Genomic DNA, 23,640 nt, shown 5'->3' with positions numbered 1-23,640 from the left:
AGATACACTAAAAGAAAACTGAAGCAGAAACAATAATATTAAAATAACCTTCTCAACAAGGTAAGTCACTAGGTATAAAGAAGAATATTATATAATGAAAAAGCAGTCAATTATCTAAACATATAAACATGCTAAATGTTCATGCACTCCACTACAGAGTTTCCAAAAACATAAAGCAACAATTTAAAGAATTAAAAGGAGAAATTGGCATTGCCACAGTTCTAATTGGACTTTCTGCCCTTTTTTCTCAGAATCAGTAGAATAGCCAAATACAAATTCTGCTGCAATGTCTATCACCTCAACAACACTATCACCAACAGAGAAATAGCTGACAATTATAGAACACTCCACCCAGTATTATCAGAGTGAAAATTTGTTTAAAATGAACATGTAAATTAATATTCAGGAAGAGAGACTACATTCTGGAACCTAATTAAAAGCAAACAAAGTATATTTTGAAATGAAACTCAATTAAACAAGAAATCAGATAACTGAAAATTTCCAAATATTTGGAAATAAAATAGCACATTTGAATGAGGACTACCCTGATGCCAAAACCAGGCACAGACATTGCAAGAAAAGAAAACTGCAGGCAATTATCCCTCAGGGGTATTAATGCAAAATTTTTTTAAAAATGCTAGTAAACAAATTCAGTAATATATTTTAAAAAATAATATATCATGTCCAAATGGGGATTATTTTAGGAACTCAGAGCTTACCATTCTAAAATCAGTTGATATAATTCACCATATAGATACTAATTAAGACAAAATATACCTAATTCTCGATTCAGAAATTGTCTCTTACAAAATTCAACATCCCTTAATGATAAGTCCACTCAGAAAATGTGTGTGTTTATACAGAAATATATATTGTTAGAGTTTGGATGTTTGTCCTTTCCAAACCTCATGTTGAAACTGATCATCAATATTGGAGTTGGGAGGTGGGGCCTAGTAGGAGGTAATTGGGCCATGGGGACGATTTTCTTATGAATAACTAGGTGCCATTCCTGCAGTAGAGAGTTCTCACTCTATTCTCTCAAGAGCTGGTTGTTAAAAGGAGCCTGGCACCTCCCCAGTCTCTCTTGTTTTCTCTTTCACTAAGTGATATCGGGACACCCATCTCCCCTTCACTTTCCACCAGGACTGCACCAGAGGCCAAATAGATGCTAGAGCTATGTTTCTTGTACAACCTGCAGAAAAGTGAGGCAAATAAACCTATTTTCTTTCTAAATTATGCAGTCTCAGATATTCTTTTATAGTGACACAAATGGATTTAGATATATGTTTGTCTGTGTGGAGATATATATGTATATAATTATATTATACAGAATTATCAAAACTTAAAACAATAAATAGCAAGAGATTTGAATAGGTACTTCCTCAAAGAAGATATATGAATTTTTTAAAATGTATTAGTTTTTAGGACAATACAAAAAAAAAAAAAAAAAGTTTAAACCACTAAGAAATACTATTATGCACCTATGAGAATTACTAAAGTTTAAAAAAGAAAGTGTCAATATCAACTGCTCACTAGCATATAAAGCAACTGGAACTCTCATATATTGCTGAGATTATTGCAAAATGGCCTGGCTACTCTGGAAAACAGTTAGACAATTTCTTATAAAGTTAAACATACACTAATTAAGTAACTCAGTAATCTTATTTTTAAGTGTTTTCCCTGTAAATTGAAATCCTATGCCCCACACCAAAGTTTATACTTGGATATTTGTAGCAGTTTTATTCCTAGTATCTCAAAATTTAAAACAACTCAAATGTGTCTCAACTGGAAAATAAAGAACCTGTGGTATCTATATAACTGAGTACTAGTTAACAATAAAAAAAGAAGAACCACTGGTATACTCAGCAATATGGAAAAATAACTATGCATTTTGCTAAGTGGAAAATGTCCAGAAGCAAGAGGCAACATACTATATGATTCCATACTATATGACAGTCTGAAAAAGGTGACGCTATAAGGGCAGAAATTACACAGTTGTTGCCAGGGACTGTGGGGATTGGAGGGAGCAGGACTTGCGTAGTTTGACCAAAAATAAATAAGAGAATTGGGGGTGATGGTACTTTTCTAAGTATCTTCATTGTGGTGGTGGTGGTTACACAAATGTATATATTTGCCAAACTTTCAGGAAGTGTACGCTAAAAAAGAACTTTACAGTGTTTAAATGACATCTTAATTTTTAAAATTAAAACTAAACTATTGAAACATAAAACATATAAGAAGGGTAGCCAAATTAGTCTTGTCCCTGAAGAAGTGTCCCAGTGCATAGATACTTTGCTCACTTGGTTTTTCTGCTGTTTACTAATCATTAAGCTTCTGGACAGTATTTTGCTTCACTGGTTTCCATACCCCAGCATCCACTATGATGTCTGGCAAAAAGAAAGGTCTTAATAAAAGTTTGTCATGTGTACTAGTTAAGTGAATTATTTGAGAGTTTTAAAGCTTAGCCAATAGATCTGATTGAAGGATTCTACATAATAAATATCAGAAAAAAGTCAATATGACACAGAACTTTTAGAAAAACACCTGACATGTGGACGAGAGAGGAGCTAAATTGAAGATTCCCAAATGGCCCTTGATAAGAGGTTTATTACTTGCCTAGAGCATCTATTTTAAGAAAATTCTGGATCTGTCACACAGGATTGATGTGATTAACAGTAAGAAAATTTAAGTGGCAGCAACGCAAGTTTGGATCTGGGAAAAATGAAATTGTATATCTTAACATAAATTATCCAGGTCCTAGGGGGTCCAAAAGAGTCTATCTTGTAGCTAGAAAGGAAATAATCACTCAAACACATTAAGGAGAAGCAGTTCTCCTGGGAAGGTGATAAGAAAGAGCTGAGAAAGCTCAAGCCGACCTGAAGCTTGATGACGGGATCGTGAAAGGATTTTTATTTGAACCAGCTTAACGGCAGTGGAGTCCTGTGAGATTCTCACTGCACCAGCTGTTCTCTTTCTTCATGGTGTGTTTGATGTACGGGGTTGTGCCTGGAGCCGAGAGCTTCAAGAACATGTGCAGTTTTCCAGCTTCATTTGCTGACAGAAATGAGAGAGCTGGGAGTCAATTGAGTCAGTGTGAAGCACATTAGTAAGTGTCTCTCTGCAACCACAGATTGGGGGTTGGGAGGGGAATTCTGCTTGGTAGACATGTAATAAATTATTTGTTGAAAAAATAAATGGATGAATGAGCGAATCAATATGTGAATGAATAAATGAACAGGGCTTAATTTGTGTCATTTGGTGCTGAAAAAGTAGAAGCTAGGAGATTAATGGTAAAGATGATTAACTTCTATGGAGTAGCGTTTCAGAATTCAAACCTGCTCTTCACTAATCCCCATCATTTACACGTGGATTTGCTGTGGGCATGATTCATTAGCTTCTCCTGTTTTTAGTTTCCAAAATTCTAGGTAGTTCTGTCCCTTAGGAACTCTTCTCTGATACTCTCCTTCTCCGCATTTCTCTTTGTCATTCTCTCCCGTAAATATATTCTCCTCAAACAACGTTTCAGTAAGAAGACTCATACTTTTATAAGCCCATAGGCTGGTCTTGCATTTTATTTTTATAAACCAGGGAAAAGAAAAAAATAAAAACCTTACTTTTGGGGGGATTAACTAGAGATTATATCCACTGTTTGCATGTAACACTTTCATTCTTACAGCTTTAAAATAGAAAGCGAAATGTCTCCTTTGTACTAATTCACCAACTTAGAGTTTCCACTTCATTTATCAAGAAGACAATTTTGGATTATAACAGAACAGATGTATTTGGAAATACTGACCAAAAGGCGTTTCATATACCTCCTTATCAGAGTTTTGCCTTTATTACTTTAGCATTAAAACACAAATCATGAACTGAAATAAAGGCAATGTCTGCTTGAAACAAGCAATAGAAATACATGCCAGGCTACATGAACTCCCTTTGAAATCAGCTAAAACTACATTAGGTTAGAACTTCCCAAAATAGTGTTTGTAGTATCCATTAACGAAAAATAAGAGGTTAGAAATGTGATGACTACGATAGTAGTGAATTGGAGAATTTTAATTTTGTGATTTTCTAGTTGTACTAATTTCATAAAGATGGTGCAGAGAGAATCCCGTAATACAATTTAAGAAATTTAGTAGTATCTCATTCACTTAATGATGCATCATAGAAGACTCACAATCCTTCTGTTCAATTTCCTTCCACTGGAAAGCAAATGATGATAAGCTTTGTAAAATACTTACTTCACAGAACTATCAAAAAGATTTAATGAAAAATGAACAAAAAATGAACTTATTGAAGTGTCATACAGAAGAGGGAATTGTTATGCATACTATTTAGGAGACTTGGTGTTCAAATACCTTAAGTTTTGATTAGATGCTAGTCAATTGACACAGTTGACATTTTTAAATATGGGTTACATTATATTGGCATTTTTAACTTTAAACTTTTTGCATATTTTTTATGTTCAGGTTTTCATAACAACTAATAGAAGTAAATAGTAGGCTTTTTTTTTTTTAAAGTGAGGTTCACAGACTAAAAGGTGTTAAATCGAGTTTAGCCAAAAGCTGTTTCCTTACATATTTTAAGTTTGGCCTAAAGGTTTCTCTGTACATTCTGAACTATAACAAGTGGAGGTGCAAACAGACCATAGCCTACACTTGTGCCAATCACTGAGTTTTGGTCAATCAAATGTAGCCAATTGTTTGGACCATGTTCAAATAAGGCAAATGCTGACCTGTAACCAATCCAGCTGTTTCTGTACCTCACTTCCGTTTTCGGTATGTTACTTTCCTTTTCCCGTCTGTAAATCTTCTTCTACCACGTGGCTCTGCTGGCATTGCAGAGCCTACTCTGGGTCAGGAGGCTACCAGGTTTGAGAATCGTTCATTGCTCAATTAACCTCCCTTAAATTTAATTTGGCTGAAGTTTTTCTTTTAATAAAGATTGCTCATTTCACACAACCTGTGCATGGTAGGTAGAGGGTGGAATGTGCATTCAGGTAATTTTTACCATAGGCCCTACTATCCTAACCAATTGAAACTGTTTCCTCCAAGTGTATCCACCTTGGAAAATAGTGTATCGATAGATTTATCAGTATAATCCGAGTTTTAACATTTGTGGGCTTTCATGTGGTATTTTTGTTCCTAAGAAGTGGCATGGTGATTAGTGCTTAGAGTGGAGCAGTAGTTCACTTTACAAATAATGCATGTAAGACTATCCTTAGATCCATTTCTTTTTTCTAGCAACAGCATGCTTTTATGGTTAGAGTTGTATTGATTAAGAATGAAATGTGGAAGATTTCCATTGTTTCTGAGCTTGTACAGTGCAGGAAATTATATTCTTTTTTATAGGGTTTTCCCTCACTTGACTTTTGACCTATTTTTTCTGAAAACCTGGGAATTTTCAAGAAACAGCTCATCACTACTCACCTCCAATAGTATAAAAGCCAGGCCAACTATTTCTTTACAAATGTCACCTATAAACTTGTGAAGAATTTTACTTAATAGGGTTTTGAAAATTTGGGGTATTCCATTTCCCTAAGAGAGGAAGCATTTCTGAATCTAAGACTAATTAAAAAAACTGAAACTTCTGTGATTTCTAAAGAGTGATACAGATGGCTTCCTGTTAAGTCTTATTCAAAAAATGGCTGAGTGTAGTTTACACTATTTTAACTCACACATTAGGCAAAAGCTAAGACTTATTAGTCTTAGCTTCTCATTTTGCTAAATATGGAAAGCATAATGGAGAAAATATTCAGAGAAAATGTAACATTACTGTCAAGTTCCTTGTCAGTGAAAGACATTTACTGTGTTCATAATGCTGAGGACCCCAATTTTGTCACTTCTTCTAGCCTTCTTATACAGCCCCCAAATTTTCAGGTCTGGTTATTATGACAATGATCACTTCTTCTTTCTAACATTGTGACATTTTGATAGATTTTTTTTTCATAGTGTCTTTTCATGCCTAGAAAAAATTAGGCATGCTTTAGCATTAGAATGGAGTTTACATTTTAAAATGGGTCCTCTAAAAACTTAGTGATACAGTATGTCCAAAAGGCATAAAAAACAACAGAAAGAGCTCCCAATAGCCAAAGTTGAAGTAGTTTAAGCAACAAAATGAAGAAGTAGTATTGGATGATAATGCAAGGTATAAAACAAGTATCTATTTGTTCACACTGCTATAAACAAATGATTGAATAAATTAATAAGTGAGGTGAAAAGAGGCAAATCTCCTGTGCAAAATTCCAAATAAACTATCTAGATACTTCACCTTTAAGGAGGGAAGGCAAAACTTCCACTTTCTAAACATGGTCTGCATGTAGTGACTTTCATTGAAAGAGAAGACTGAGGGGTGTGGGGTAGGAATAGACTAACCTTACAATCCACAAGCTTGATAAACACTACTTAAGCCAAAAGTAGTGATTAAGATTAATATTGGCTGGGCGCAGTGGCTCAAGCCTGTAATCCCAGCACTTTGGAAGGCCGAGACGGGCGGATCACGAGGTCATGAGGTCGAGACCATCCTGGCTAACACGGTGAAACCCCGTCTCTACTAAAAAATACAAAAAACTAGCCGGGCGAGGTGGCAGGCGCCTGTAGTCCCAGCTACTCAGGAGGCTGAGGCAGGAGAATGGCGTAAACCCGGGAGGTGGAGCTTGCAGTGAGCTGAGATCCGGCCACTGCACTCCAGCCTGGGCGACAGAGCGACACTCCATCTCAAAAAAAAAAAAAAAAAAGAGAGATTAATATTAACAGCCATAAATGTGTTGATAGTATGTACCCTTGATTTGAAATGATGAAAATGGCAGTTTATGTCTGTGATCTTCCTTCCAAAATCCATAATCCCAATATCACCCTGGGAAAAACATTGGGCAAATTCCAATAGAAGAGAATCCTAAAATATACCTGACCAGTATTCCTGCAAACTATTAAGGTCATTAAATAAAAGAGAAATCTAAGAAATGTTACAGTCAAAACACATCTTAAGGAGATATGATAACTAAATATAATGTGGTTTCCTAGATGGGATCCTCCAACAGAAAAAGACATTAGGTCAATACTAAGGAAATCAAAATAGAGTACAAAATTTAGTTAACAATGATGTATCAATATCTGTTAATTAATTGTAACAAATGTATCATACTAATGTGAAAGTTTAATAATAGATGGAGCTATGTATATTGGAACTTTCATACTATTTTCCCAATTGTTATTGAAATCTAAAACAGTTCTAAAAATAAAATCTAATAATTAAAAGAAATGGGTCACCCAACTGTGTTTAGCAGAGTGAAACCAACAAAATAACCTCTGGGGAAGGTTGAGGTCAGAGTACTCCATGGTGAAGTAAAACTGTAATTAGATGACAAACTACTTGAAAATCATATTGTCTCCTAGTTACAGAATGACTTTTAAAAAATCTTTTTGAATGTATGTTTTATTTGTTACAAGATCATAACATAATGACATTAAAGGTCGTTTTAAATGGAATAGATTAAATATCCCTCCTTAATACTTTTCCTGATATTGCTTTTCCCTGTTTGCTTCAGTCTGCTTACATGCATATATTCACAAGGTTGTCTTACGTTTGGAAATGTTTGGCTAGTTCATTTACATTATGCATTTCTATGTTGCTATTTGTCCCTTATAATTATAAATTGACTTGATAAAATCATTCTGGTTCACATAAAAAGCAAATTGTTTTTGAAAACTTAATAGAAATAAAATGAACTGAAAGTATTATTCACAAGTGAATTTTCTTTTATATGACTTTTGAGAATAAGGATGACTGGAGTTCCTAGAATTTTTTTTGTTTTATTTTTCACTTGAGTTAAACTACATTATTGTAGAAAGAACTAAGACTTAAAACAAATTCAGACACACTAATAGTTTTATTTTATTCATTATATACATGGAAATATTTTTAGTGAACAAATGAAATGAATAAAACAGATAAAATATTAAACCAAGTCAAAAATACATCCTCAAATCTCTGCCTTTTTTAAATCATTGGAAATCTATTAATATTTTCTGATTTCAAAGATGCAGCCTTGTGTACATATTTTAGTTGTGATTTCATGTTATATTTCAACTATTAATCTGTTTCCATTGGTTTTATTATTCTATTTATATACCAAAAATCAAAACATCTTTATCAAGATGTATGATGTATGTTTATTTCAATATACAAACCAAATTGTCTTGCAGATCTTCATTGCAAGGCATAGTTTAAAATGTGGCTTTCATCTACAATGATCTGATCTTTGACAAACCTGACAAAAGCAAGCAATTGGGAAAGGATACCCTATTTAACAAATGGTGCTGGGAGAACTGGCTAGCCATGTGCAGAAAATTGAAACTAGACCCCTTCCTCACACCTTATATAAAAATTAACTCAAGATGGATTAAAGACTTAAATGTAAAACCTAAAATTATAAAAACCCTAGAAGAAAATCTAGGCAATATCATTCAGGACATAGGCATGTGCAAAGATTTTATGATGAAATTGCCAAAAGTAATTGCAACACAAGCAAAAATTGACAAATGGGATCTAATTAAACTGAAGAGCTTCTGTACCGCAAAAGAAACTATCATCAGAGCAGAACAGACAACCTACAGAATAGGAGAGAATTTTTGCAATTTATCCATCTGAAAAAGATCTAATATCCAGAATCTATAAGTGACTTATGCAAATTTACAAGAAAAAAAACAAAGAAAAACCATTAATAAGCAGGCAAAGGACATAAACAGACACTTCGCTAAAAAAGACATACATGCAGCCAGCAAACATGAAAAAAAGCTCAACATCACTGCTCATTAGAGAAATGCAAATTAAAACCACAGTGAGATACCATCTCATGCCAGTCAGAATGGTGATTATTAAAATGTCAAGAAACAACAGATACTGGCAAGGTTGCAGAGAAATGGGAATGCTTTTACACTATTGATGTGAATGTAAATTAATTCAACCATTGTGAAAGGCAGTATGGGAATTCCTCAAAGATTTATAACCAGAAATGCTATTTGACCCAGCAATCCCATTACTAGGTGTATACCCAAAGGAATATTCTATTATTCATTCTATTATAAAGATACATGCACATGTATGTTCATTGCAGCACTATTCACAATAGCAAGACATAGAATCAACCCAAATGCCCATCAATGATAGACTGGATAAAGAAAATGTGGTACATATACACCATGGAATACTATGCAGCCATAAAAAGAAATGAGATCATGTCCTTTGCAGGGACATGTATGAAGCTGGAAGCCATTATCTTCACCAAAGTAACACAGGAACAGAAAACCAAACACCACATGTTCTCGCTTATAAGTGGGAGCTGAACAACGAGAATGCATGGACACAGGGAGAGGAATAACACACACTGGGGCCTGTCAGGGGAGGGTAGGGGGCGGTGAGAGCATTAGGGAAAAGACCTAATGCATGCTGGGCTTAATACCTAGGTGATGGGTTGATAGGTGCAGTAAAACACCATGACACGTTTACCTGTGTAACCTACCTGCACATCCTGCACCTGTACCCCAGAACTTAAAACAAATTTAATTTTTTTTTTAAATGTGGCTTTTAAATCATCTAATAGTGAATACTTTTAGAATATAAAAAGAAGAATGTGTGACTCTTAAAACTTTCATAATATATTGTTAAAGCAAACCAAATATGGCCTGAGAAGGATTCCATACTTCTATATTTGAGTCCTTGTGGATGGACTGTAACCTAGCTTAGTAGTCAGACAAAACTGAAAACCTAACTTAGTAGTATGCACCTGTAACAATAGCCGAGTGTTGGCTAATCCCAGTGGCCCTACTTCAGCCACTTATATAGACTAATGAATGTTCAAAGTGTGTTCAAATAAGGCAAACACTGAATTGTAACCAGTCTCACTGCTTCTGTACCTCACTTCCGATTCCTGTACATCACTTTACCTTCTTTGTCTATAAATTTATTCTGACCAGGAGGCACTCCTGGAGTCTCTGTGAATCTGTTATGATTCTGGGGGCTGACCTATTTTTAAATCATTCGTTGCTCAATTAAACTCCTTTAAATTTAATTTGGCTGAAGTTTTTATTTTATCAATATCATAAAATGTTATGCTGCTATTAGACAAAGATATTTTCATATAATCCTGTAATTTTGCAGAATTCACACATAAAAAAATCATTGTAATATTGTGCATCAGACTCTCTGATAAGAGTTTTTAAAAAGTTATATTATCCTTTTAAACCATACAACAATAACCTCAGTACTATATTGATAACATCATTTTACAAATGATAAAACTTATGCAAAGAGGGGCTAAGAATTTTGCCCAGGTAGTAATTACAAGAGAAGTGATTTTATAACAGATTATGGAACTTCAGAGCTTACAATTAACCACTTCATCAAATTCAAAATTTTGAATAAAATGGATAATTCTTTTAAATCAAAGAACTTATAAAGAGGTCCTCGACATGTCTGAACCTTCAGAATTACACAGATCACAGCCAAAGAGTTTTTGTCTTTTCGATTACTAATAAAAGGGGGTTTAGTAATACAATGCTAAATAAGGTCTCTGTGCTATTCAATCTTATAGCACATAATGTTTTCCCTAATCACACTTTTCACATTTTAAAATTCTATTTTTATTGTTTACGTTCTAGTCTCCCCTGTTGCTCTGAAAGTACCATGAAGAGAGAGACCATACATGTTTTGCTCACTTTTGTATTCTTAGAATCTAGCAAAGTGCCTGGCCAGAATGAGCCATCTTTTTTGTTAGGATACCTTCTGCTCCTGATGCCACACTAGCCTACTAACAATTCTTAGATGATGTGGACATATAATTATTTTATGTAATAGGAAAGTTGGAGTTATACAGGTTTGGAAGAGGGTTCAGTTGCTCAGAGATGCTAGGGACACTGACTGAGCATCTTGGTGTGCGCTATTTAGCCATTGCTGCATTAAAAAGAACTCAAGATGTAATGGCTCAATATCAGGTTGCTGCAAAAGTAATTGCGGTTTTTGCAATTATTTTTAGTTGCAAAACCACGATTACTTTTGCACCAACCTGATACTATAAGCATGTGTTATATATGAGTTTGTGGATCAGCCGAGTAGTTCTGCTCTTCTCCGCTGGGTTCAATCTTGAATCTGCAGTCAGCTGGTGGATTGGCTAGGGGTGAACTGGTCCAGGATGAACTCTGCTGAGGAGACTTGTTGCAAGCTCTTTTCTCTGTAACCTGTGATCTCTCATCCTCTCGCAAGCCATCTTGGACTTTTTCACATGGTGGTGGCAGAGATACGGAAGAGAAAAAAAGAAGCACACATGGTTCCTAATACCTACACTTAGAATTGGTCTGTTATCACTTCTTTCATATTCTATAAATCAAAGCAAGTCATAAGAAATAAGTCTTATTTACAGTCATTATATTCAGAGATATTCTAGTGTGAAAGAAAAACACATCTTGGAGCCCCCAGATCACTAAACTAAAGGGAAAAGTCAAGTCAGGGACTGCTTAGGTGAAACCTGCTCCCATTCTATTCAAAGTCATTCCTCTGTTCACTGAAATAAATGTATATCTGATTGCCTCCTTTGGAAAAGCTAATCAGAAATGCAAAAGAATGCAACCATTTGTCTTTTATCTACCTATGACCTGGAAGCCCCATCCCCACTTTGGGTTGTCCCGCCTTTCTGACCAAACCAATGTTCATCTTACATATGTTGATTAATGTCTCATGTCTCCTTAAAATGTATAAAACCAAGCTGTGCTCTGACCACTTTGAGCACATGATGTCAGGACCTTCTGAGACTGTGTCATGGGCTGGTGTCCTAATTTTGGCAAGATAAACTTCCTAAATTGACTGAGACTTGTCTCAGATTTTTGGCATTTATACTAGGTAAATGGCAACTTCCCATGATGGTTTAGTTTCACTACCTGACTCTGCAGTCTTCACTAGGTGTCTCTGAATATAAGTATTCTCATTTGTATTTCCACTCTCTTCATAAAGAGATATAATAGCTATGATCATATATCACAAAAAGAACAATGTTTCTGAATGATTTGGGAAAAATGCAAGTGTATTCTAATTTGAAATACAAGAAGAGACTGATTAATGATATCTCAGAGAATAAAACGCTGGGGAATAATCATGGAATCTTGGCTTGGGAAGAAGCATGAGAGATAAGATAGCCTCATCTATCCCTATTTCTATGTCATCTTTTGACAATAGCTATTTGAGACAGCCTATGCTTCGTATTTCTCAGGTCAGTAACTATAAACACATTGCTTCCTAGGTAACCCACCCCTTTCTTTAATCATCCTAGCTGTAAAAACTACACCAGCATCAATATTCTTTGATCTTATTTCACTCATTCTCTGACCCTCTCTTTTCTGTCTAAATTCCTATTTTTGACTTCACCCTCTAAAGCTTGTCCCCATAATGCATTACTTCAGTCATATGTTTGCGAACATTAAATTTCTTTCCCCCTTGTCTTTCTTCCACATTTCCTGTGCAAACCTTCAGCTTCAATCAATCCTAACATCTTGTAGGATTCTTTAAATTGAGCTATATACAATGTAATGCAGTCTGGAGACAGTTTGTTACTATAGAACTACAGCAGAACTTCTTGAGCATGGCAAAGATGAAGTAAGTTCTTAAGAAAGTTAATGAGATCATTTTTATAAAGACAAAGCAAAAACTTTTGGTTTTATTACATTATATATCATATGATATAGTTGGATGTTCACATATATGTACAATTTACATTTTGATCAAAACTTTTAAAAAGAAGAGGGATTGTGTTGCGTTGATTAAGTTAGAGTTGTTTGGGATTTGTAGCTGCACTGGTACAAACAGGTTTTTGCAACCAGTAGGTAGAATACACATTGTTCAGACAGTCAGGCTACTGCTGAGCAAGTGACTTGAGCTAGAAGACTTACTTTTCTTTTCTTTTTTTTTTTAAGTGATAACAGTTATTTAAATGGAGGAAGGGGGTGAAAGGGATGTCTCAATTCCAAAACTTTTTACTTATTTTCACATTTTCTGCCACACATCTCAACACCTTCAATTTTATACCAAGGCTGATGAGAGATGTAAAGAATAAAGCCAATACTTGATTTCAACCTCAGCTGGGCTTTACAACCCTGTTCCAATAACCTCCTAAACACTCCTGGATGGAATTTCTATTGTTCACTGAAGTTATTCCCAAATTTGAAGTCTTTACTCAAGCTCCCTACCAAATTTTTTCTTAATCATTGAACAGAGAAAACTGCAGTTTGTTCTTCCTTGAGAAAATTGATGCAACTGATGCTAAGGTATAAAGTCCTTGTCCCTTATCTAAAAACAATATTTTAATCTGTACAATTCTTAACCTAGTTACCCCAATCTCAAAGAAAGAAAGATAATGTCATCCACTGATAGTTACTGGGATCCCTCCTAGTTTCTACCTCAGAGACCTGACAAGTACCTCCTCTCCCTCTAGGATCTCAACCTCTCCCATTAAGAGAATTTCTTTCTTCCACACATATAAATGCAATCAGATAGTTCCTATCTTAAGAAACATTTTATACGTGGTGTCTCCAATTTAATCATGGGATGGTTATTCTTTTACCCCCACCATTCCACTGAAGTGGCCTTGATCAAGTTCACAAATGACATCTTAAGAGTTAAATCCAAAGCATTGTTCATATTTATCTCTAAGTAACATTTGGCAGTATTGACCAGTCTTTTCTTGAAACTAATGCCTCTCTATGATTGGGGGTGCTGGTAGTCTCTTTACTCATCCAGCAAATATTTATTAAGCACTTATTTTCAACAAAACACTGTTCTCAGCAGCTGGGATATATCATTAAACAGATCAGTCAAATATTGCTCCCCATGTGGAGATTATATTCTGTTGAGGAAAGACAGAAAAAACCAATATGCATAATATATAGCTAACTTTCTCATATCTTAGAAATTGATAAGCTTTATCACAGAAAGAAAAATGAGAGCAGAGGAAGGGGGTCAGATGTATGAAGGATGAGATTAGTTGCAGCATCAAATTTAGTGGCCAGCTTAGGCCTTATTGAAAAGTGAGATGCTAACAAAGATTGAAGGATACGAGAGAAGTATCCAAGAAGAAATGCAGAAACACAAGCATTCCAGTCAAATGGAAAAATTAGACAATGACTCTGTGTATTAGAAATAACAAAGGCCCAGTGTAGGTGAAGAGGAGTAAGTAGCAAGAAGAGTAGGAATAGAAAAAGTCAGAGGGTGAATGGGGGTCAAAGGATGAAAAGCTTTTTAGGCCATTGCAGAGACCTTGACTTTTCCTCTAAATGAGCAGAGGAGTGACACGATTTGACCCTGGCTGCACAAGTTGCACTTTGTCTCATGAGAATAGATTGTAATTGGTAAGGTCTGTTTTAGTAATCTGGTGAGAGATGATGGTGGCTTGTACTAGAGTAGAGTTAATAGCAACAAAGATGGTGGTAAGTGGCAAGATTCTGGCACAGAAGTCAAAGCCAATAGAATTTCCTATATTTAGAATGCAAGAGAAATTAAGAGATGAAGGATGACCGAAGAGGCATTGGACTAGTGACACGAAGAATAGAGTGGCCATCAAATGAGATGGCAAAAGCTCCAGACAGAACAGATTTGAATGAGAAGATCAGGAATTCCCCCCAGACATGTAAAGTTGACATTTGGATATGTCAAATAAGCAACTGGATATATGAGTTTGAAATACAAAATAGCAGTCTGAGCCTGAGATGTGTATTCTGCATTCATTAATTTATAGATGGCATTAAAAGTCATTATCAAAGGAATAATGTAGATAGAGAAGAAAGGAGTACCAAGGATGGAGCCTTAGCACGATGCAACATCACACATTAGGTACAAGAGGAGTCAACAGAGGAGACCGAGGACAGGCAGCCAGTGAGGTAGAAGGTAAACAAAGGGCGTGTGGAGTCACAGAAGCCAAGGGAACTAAGTGTGAAAAGGAGGGGTGAATTTGAGTCCTTGATTTGGTCACTGCCAGTCAATCCCATCTGCTATGTGGCTTGATTGAGTTGACAACTTTAGTAATTAAGTCACATCTCTGGCTTTTACTGCTCTTGGGGTCAGCTAAAGCATTCAGGTTTTGCTTTTTAATTTTTTTAAATGTAAACAACTCTATAGTCCACTTTCCTTCATTCAAAAACTTAAATTAAATTTAAGTTTTTATTAAATTTAAAGATAGAACTTATACAAATTTTATATGTAATTTCTTCGAGTTTTTTTTTTTTTACAATTTCAACTTTCCAAAATCAGTGTCTTATAATTGATGTGTATAATGTAATAATGCTTTCGATTTTCCAGCAAACACTATTTTCAAATCGATGATGAATCTTAAACTAAGATTAAAGCATAGGTTAAAATTAAGGTTAGGCTAACGAATTAATGGCATACTTGAAGCAAAAAAATCTTGAGGATTATCTCTGGGGCAATTATAGTAGCTAGTATTTGTCAATCCTTAGACACCATACTTAGTGTTTATTAGATGTATTAGCTCATCTAATTCTAAACAAAACTTTATGAAGTAGATCATGTGATTACTCCAATTTTACATATGAGAAACTGAAGCTTAGAAAAGTTAAGTTGTATACCCAAGATTATACAATTAATAAGTACAAGAGCCTACAATTGAGCCAGGTCTTCCTAATGAGTCTATGTTCTTAGCCTTCATGCTATCTAAACCATTTAAGTGACTAAAATCATTACAGAGACATTTGTAATTATAAAGAATTAGAAAAACTTAATGCGTACTTTCTGCTATCAAATTTCCAGTTGATTGCGAATATATCTTAACACTATATTACCAATTTCCCTTAAAACTTCCCGGAACTGAACAGAAAGCATCTTGTTCCCCTTTACCCTTCAACATGCTTTCATCTATCTTCTTCAGTTGAATACTAATTATAAATATAGGATTTAATTGATGTATTCGTAATAAGCTGATTTTGTATATACTTACATACATATGTAGGAGACATATGCATATATATACATGCATTGGGAGAGAGAACTTTCATATTCTAATTTTTCCCAATGGTTTTTGGAGGCTAATTCCCATGTCAGTACAGCCTACATTTATTATGCACCTGTATGCTTCAATAATTTCTACTTAACTGCAATAATTAATATAATTCTGAGGCATAATGTAAGTCAAATCCTTTCCTTTAGGTGTAACGCATTTCCTATTTAGTGCAGTGAATTTTGTTATAATCATAAACAGTTATTTTGACTTTTTATTACTACTGCACTCTATGCTGCAATTGGTTTGGTCCCTTAGTTGAAGCCGATAGTTTGTGATTGTGGGGTACACACTAGACAGAATAATAATGTTTTCTCAGAATACTTGGCTAATACAGTTTTAGACAGTCAATCCAAAAGCAATTATAGTATAACTCAAATTCTAATTTAAAAGCAGAAAATGTCCTATGTTTACATTTTTATTATCTTGAATTTGCCTTGTAATTATAGTTACCAGTTGTAATACTTACAGTAATTTAAAAGTAATGTGGCTTTTATGCCCTCTAGCTCAAATCCTCTACATCATTTAATGGAAATACTGCAAGCTGAGGCATACAGAGAGAAATTAGGATATTTATAGTGAAGTTTTTCTCTTCATCTTGATTTTTAATTATGGTATTATAAATGGCATTTTGGGAATAACCTCAAACAGTTGCTAAGGATAAGGATGCAAAACTTACTGGTTATTTAACTACATCAAATCCTTTCATCTGGAAATACAGACGAAAACTGTAGCGGTAGATTATTCAACAGTAAATCCTTCCAGATTTATTTATAAATAGTCCAGTAACAGCCACCAAAACTTGTTTCACTTTTTTCCTTCAACATTTGATTAAATTCTTTTCAAATATTAGAATATTTTTACATAAACTATTGTTACGTTGATACCTTTATATCCTAAGGAAGCTACATATAAGTGAGCTATGTTGAGATTTTACTGAGTAGATCAAAGTCAATTTAAAATTTACAAAGAGTAATCTTAGGACCTATCCCTTGCAGATTTTATTTATCAAAGTAGCCTATTTATCTCAACCTGTATCAAGTTAAGATTAAATTCAGGTTGAGAGGACAGAAATCTCAAATTAGCAGTGGCTTAAATAAGATAAATGTTAATTTCTGGATATGAGCAGTCCTGGCCCATAAGGACCTAAGACACTTTATATTTTCCTGTTCTTCCTATTTTCAATGCATGGCTTCTCTATTATGGTCCAAAACAGCTGTTCAAGCACAGCAATCCCTCTCATTTTGGTGGACAGGATATAAGAAGAGACAAAGAAAGGCATGCCTCTTTCATTCAAGGGCACTTCCCAGAAGTTGCATATAGCCTTTGTTTCCCTTCTATTACCAAAAAATTAAGTCACATGTTGATATTTAAGTACAGATGAGGGTGAAAAATGTATTACTTGTCCCAGGCAACCATGTAGTCAGCTAAAAATCAGGTTCACTGTAATCATGTAAGAAGAGAATAAGTATTAGTGACAGCCAGCAATATCAGCCATATTACTTTTTGTTTAAATCTGTTGCTTATCTATGGTAAACTCTTCCTCCTCCGTCTCAATGGTAATTCATTTATTCAGAAGTAAATGTTAATCCCTTAACATTTATCCTTTCTAAAATAGGTCCAGTTGATGAAATGGTGATAATTTTTTCCCTTACAGTAGCTATATGGAGTTTATCTATAAACAGTGCTGTCACATAACTACAATGTTATGAATGAAGAGCGTGAAAGTGTGTCCCTGAGTAACGATCGTTTGTCTAGGTAAATGAGTGTGCACAGGCTTCCACCATGCTCCGTTGATGATTTGCTTGTGATTAGTTACATATCTGCTTAAATAACCAGTGATCTTACATCTTATTATACATTCTATCAAATTGTATAATAGGGAATCAAAATTCAGAAATAAAAAATTTTCAAAGCTTCCTAAAGAAGTGTTCGTACGATTACCTAACACTTGGGAAATTCACTCTTTCTCTTATTGAAGTTAAGTAAAATATACAGATGGATCTCTAGATTTAAAATGTTTACCTTATCCTCCAGAATTTATATGAGTATGTAGTTGAAATGCTTACTAAATTTAGAGATGTATATAATAATGGCTGACAGTTTTATTATTCCCTCTATGGTAGGTACTGTATTTCAGTTGATCCCTACAAACATTCTGTAAGAGAAATACTAGTATTTTTTATTAAATATATGAAAACTGAAACTCAGCTAAGTTAACTGGGTTACCCAAAGTTATACAACCAGCAAGTGGTAGACCCCTACTTGATTAGACCCCAAGGACCATGGATTTAACCAGAGTCCAGAGTGCTTTTTATGAAAGGTAGTAGTTCTCCCTGAAACTAGAGACTGAGAAAGAAAGCAGAAGGAAGTTTCAAAACATGTTCCATAAACTGTAGAGTACTGTGTTAAAAACTTGGGTTTAGCCCTGGCTCCACCAGTAACAAAGTATTCTCTTAGATCACTTAGGGTTCCAGTTCTAATAAAGTAAGATGACAGTATTATATAATTTCAATTAGATACTCTTGAATATTCCCTGGACCGATAATTATTTACAAATTATACTTTTTAAGTTATGTGTAGTAAATGCTTAGATGACTTACATTGATTTTAAAAATCTACTTTTTACATAATCACAAATTTAATGAGTCAATTATATAATCTGCTTGTTCAAAATCAGCAAACCTTCAGAATTCATCAATATTCGGGTGTGTCCAGAACACAGGAAGTGATAGCCCCACTGAGTTGTTAATGGCTCAGACAGCATTTGCAGTGTTCATTCAATTCTGGACCTAGACAAACAGGTAACATACAAATGTGTTAAGTTGGAATTTCAGGATTCAGATCAGGACATGGGATTCAGGTGGGACTGGTCAAGAACTGGAAAGGTGTCAGGTAAAGTGGAAACTGCAGATCGAAGAACAAATCCATAAAAGGTTGTATCCAAGAATACAAAGGCTTTACAAACCCAAAGTCAGCCTTCTGTGTCTCCCCACCGGAGCTACACCTGGGGCAGGAAAGTGGGCACAAATACAAGACTCAGTCATTCAAAATGAAAAGGAAGAAGGAAGTTAGGAAGAGAGGTAAGGAGAAGAGGAGAAAGAGAAATAAATGGGAAGCTAAACTGAACAATAAAGAAGAAATTGCCTGGGGAATAAATTAACTGTATGAAAAAAAAAAAAAGTAATGGGTTTGGCAGATAGCTTTGAAACTATAGTACACTTTGGCTATGGAAAGAATATTTGCAAGTGGAACACCTTGTCTGCAGAGTAATGCTGAGTGAAGGCAGATCCTCTGAGGGAGAAAAACATTTGTAAATGTCAATACAGATTATTCTAAATCTTTCCATGACATATAGGTTATAGACATGTTTTGCTAATAGCCAGGAAAAAACAATATTCTATGTGCAAGAGATAGAAAAAGATACAAGGTTGCACACTCTTATTTAAATATATTTCCAGGACTCCACTGGAATAAGAGATGTAAGATTTCCTGAATTTCTCTCCCTGCCTTTTGAGAAAACAACAGTGATACAAGTCATGCTAACTTGAGTGGTCTGACCGGTGCAACCACTTGGCATTTGTTAGCACTTGCAAAAGAGTGGGTAGTGTCGCAGCATAGTTACCCCAAGGTTGAGCCTAAATGATATGATGTTCTCTGGAAAGAATTCAGCAGGAACTCCAAAACAGTATTGCCCCTCCCTGTGTCAAAAATAAACCTTGCAAGGCCCTCTACCCCTCCACTGACTGTGCCTTCTCCAGCTCTCCAATCACATCACTCCTCTCTCTCCCACCTCTCTTTTCCTGAAAGCAAATCTGCTTAAATTCCCACACACTCAATCTTTTTTGAAGACGTCTGTCTGGAAAACTTTCTCTTGTCTTTCTCAACCCATATCATTCCCCTTTTAAAAGTTCATTCAAGACATATTTTCTCTAAAAGAGTTGTCTCACTGGTTCCATAGGACCATGATCACTTATGATGTGTGCACTGCTGCAGTACACTGAATAAAGTTATATTGTCATTTCATATATGCTATAGTGTATTGTTCTTATCTCTATGCTATTTTCTCAGGCATTATTTCTGAAAGAGGAGTAACTATGATCTCTTTTTGATCACTTATTTTTCTTTACTTATCTCAACACGCATATACACACACATATCTACTTCGGTTAGTAATTTTACTCAGGGAGAATGACTATATATACTAGATTATCACTCTTTCTCAAATTATCTTCCATAACTTAGATTACATTCACCTCCATATGGAATTACTCTACTATCAGAAGACATGGAAGGATATTTTTCTGATGGCACAGATCCTCAGGAAAAAAAAAATATTTCATATTAGAAAAATAAGGGCTACTGCTTTGCTTAATTCTTAGGAAGCTGGATTTCTTGTATAAAAGAATAAGAAGATCATACACCTCACAGAGACAGCAAAAGAAGTATTTCTATCTTCTCTCTGAAATTCCTGATGAGAACTCTCTCCAGCTGATCATGTCATCTCAATCTATTAATGGATGAGAGATGCTAACCATTATAGGCACACACTGTGATTAATATCACATAAAGTGGGTAAATAGGCAAGTTTCCTCTAAACCTACAGTCGAAAATGAAAAAAATAAAGATTCATCTAAGGAACATATCTAAGCCCTAGGCACTTTGAAATGGTTAGATTCTTCAATAGCTGTCAAAATCATTTTAGCACCTTTCTTTTCAAAGTAATAAAACAGGGTCTAAAACAGGTTAAGAAAATGTCCCACATTCATACAGATGATAAGTATAGGGTTCAGATTGAAACCTGATCTTTTAACTCCAAGCCCAATCTCTCCACAACAGTCACAACTACCTCAAAACAAGTACATATATATTTAATTGGACAGCTTAGACAAACTATATGCTTTAGATTTTGTTGATTTAACAAAGATATGGTAAAATGATTAGATAAGAGTCCTATATAGGTAGGCTGACATAAAAAAATAAAAAAGTGCAGAAACATAAAGGAAGCCAATATAAAAAACCTCAAAAGAATGTGAGTGAGAAAGACCCAAACATGAAAAAGAAATTTAAATGGTGTTTCACATCAGTCTATTATATGGTTTGGCTGTGTCACTACCCAAATATCAACTCGATTGTAATTCTCATAATCCCCAAGTGTCATTGGAGGGACCTAGTGGGAGGTAATTGAATCATGGGGATGGCTACCCTCATGCCATTTTTATGATAGTGAGTGAGTTCTCATGAGATCTCATGGTTTTATAAGGGACTTTTCCCCCTTTACTCGGCACTTCTCCTTCCTGCTGCCATATGAAGAAGGATATGTTTTCCCCCCTTCTGCCATGATTGTAAGTTTCCCGAGGCTTCCACAAACTTATAGAACTGTGAGTCAGTTAAACCTCTTTCCTTTAAAAATTACCCAGTCTCTGGCAGTTCTTAATAGCAGCGTGAGAACAGACTAATGCAGTCTAATAGGTGAAGCTATTTGACTCTTTCAACAAATAAGAAGGAAAAAGAATTAAAAATAATAATGCTTCTTTCCAACCATACTCCACCCATTGCTGCCAGACACCCATTTCAGTTATATCACCCTTGATCCACACTGCTTCAGTTTGAGGCCCTTGAAGACTGATGGCTGATGAAGTACCTCTTGGCAAATTTACATTCTTTGTGTTCCCTGAAGAGATGGCAGAGAGGATCCCTAGCATGATCCCAGATTTCTCACTTTCTCTGGAGCCTTCACAAGTTATGCCTCGTGTTTCTCTTATTTTTACGGCACATAAGCCCCTTCCTTGCAGGATGAGCCTCATAAGCCCACTGCCAAAAAACACTTCTTAGGAATCTTAAGAAAATTAATGTAAGTTGGCTTTGAAGTATTTTCATTCATCTTCTTCACTTTTTCCAGATTCCAAAGGTACATATTATTCCACCTTAGATATTGCCATCATCTCTAATTGCTCCACTCCCCAAATCCCTCATTCAAACAGCCCAATCCCAATTCACATCATCGTCTTCGACTTGCTTGTTCAACCATGTCTACTATGAGCATGAATGTAAATTGAGTCCTCCAGCTTTTTGATCTCAACAATCAAATCTTCCATTTCTTGAATCCTACCTCCGTTACCAGGCTTAGCTCTCTGCAATCCCAGCCACAGCCATCCCCCAAACATTTTCTGTGTGTATTCTACTATATTCAACCTTGGCTTAATATATTCTTTCTTCCTAAAATGTCATCCACTCCACCATTTTTATCTGTTGAAGTCTAATCTACCTTTTCAACTCTATATCTTGATTTTACACAATGTTTTTTATAAAAAAAGTCTTTTCTTCTTATTAATCTTTCCTTTCCTCAAACTCTAACATCACTTAATTTGAATTTCTTGCTTACCATATTCTATCTTAAATATAATTGCTCTGTTTTGATGAAATGGTTTGTGAGCTCTTGCAGAACGTGGGAAGAATGTTTCTTCTATGTCTTCAACATAGCTAGCTCAGAGTTTTGAAAGTAGCAGTTGCTCAATAAATTGCAATTAAATTATTTTAAGTTTTTTATTGATAATGCAGAAATCCTTGTCTTATTTATATAAATGACAAATGCAAGGTCATTCAGAACAAAGTTATTTTGTTTATACTTCTCTGTGACCTACCTAAAAGCTGTGTGAATCATCTGTTTCTAACAGACAGGAGATAGCTGTATTGTTTAACATTATTTTAGTAGCTCACAGCATAAGCTATGTTTAAAATTCTGTTAGTTTCCCATCCTCTCTCAGTTAGTATCACCATTGGTACATCATAGTGTAGTGGGCACCATGAAAACAACAGATTTATTTCCTAGTATGTTTATAACATAAATGAGGGTATATTAAATGAGTCAATAAAATACCTGGTCTGAGAAGTCACTATATCATAAAGATAAATATTATAGACATCACTGAAATCACAACCTCTTACATGAAGTAATAATTTTTGTAATATATGTATGTACCCATCAGTAGAGAGATACCACTGAATGTGACCCAAGGAAATTTCTGGGAACATTCCTTCACTTTCTCATCTAATTTGTTCATTTTCTTTTAGTTATCCTTCCTTCTATTTATTTTCTTATTCTTGCACCCCTTATTTCTTTTCCATCCTAAAGCTTGGATTGAGCAGGAATACATAAGGACAACTTCAATTTCCCCTCAGGGTGTTTGGAGAGAGATGTCACTGGCTCCAGTTTAGAAGGTGCATTGTCAGAATCATCATTCTTCTTGGTAACTTCCTGTGAGTTTTCAATAAGTTGTCTCAGCTATTAAAGTTTAAATTTAATCAATCAAAAAGTTCAATAAATGGATTGTTCTAGATTACTTCAGCATTCTGATTAACTGCAAATAAAAGAATTCTTGGCATTCTCTATACGTTTCTATTTTTATAATGAAGAATGCATTGGCCTACTTTGTTGCCTTAGAAAGTAGAATATATTGAAAATAACAGATCTTTTTTAATGAAGATTTAACATAGCCTAGGATCAACAATTAGAGAACAGATATAATCGTCATATAATAAAGAGAATAGTGGAATGGAAACACAGTTTTTGAGGCCTGTTTTGTTTT

Source organism: Macaca thibetana, chromosome 5, assembly GCF_024542745.1.
Source record: "Macaca thibetana thibetana isolate TM-01 chromosome 5, ASM2454274v1, whole genome shotgun sequence".
Taxonomy (NCBI): domain Eukaryota; kingdom Metazoa; phylum Chordata; class Mammalia; order Primates; family Cercopithecidae; genus Macaca; species Macaca thibetana.
Note: the sequence above shows the minus strand (reverse complement) of the source record.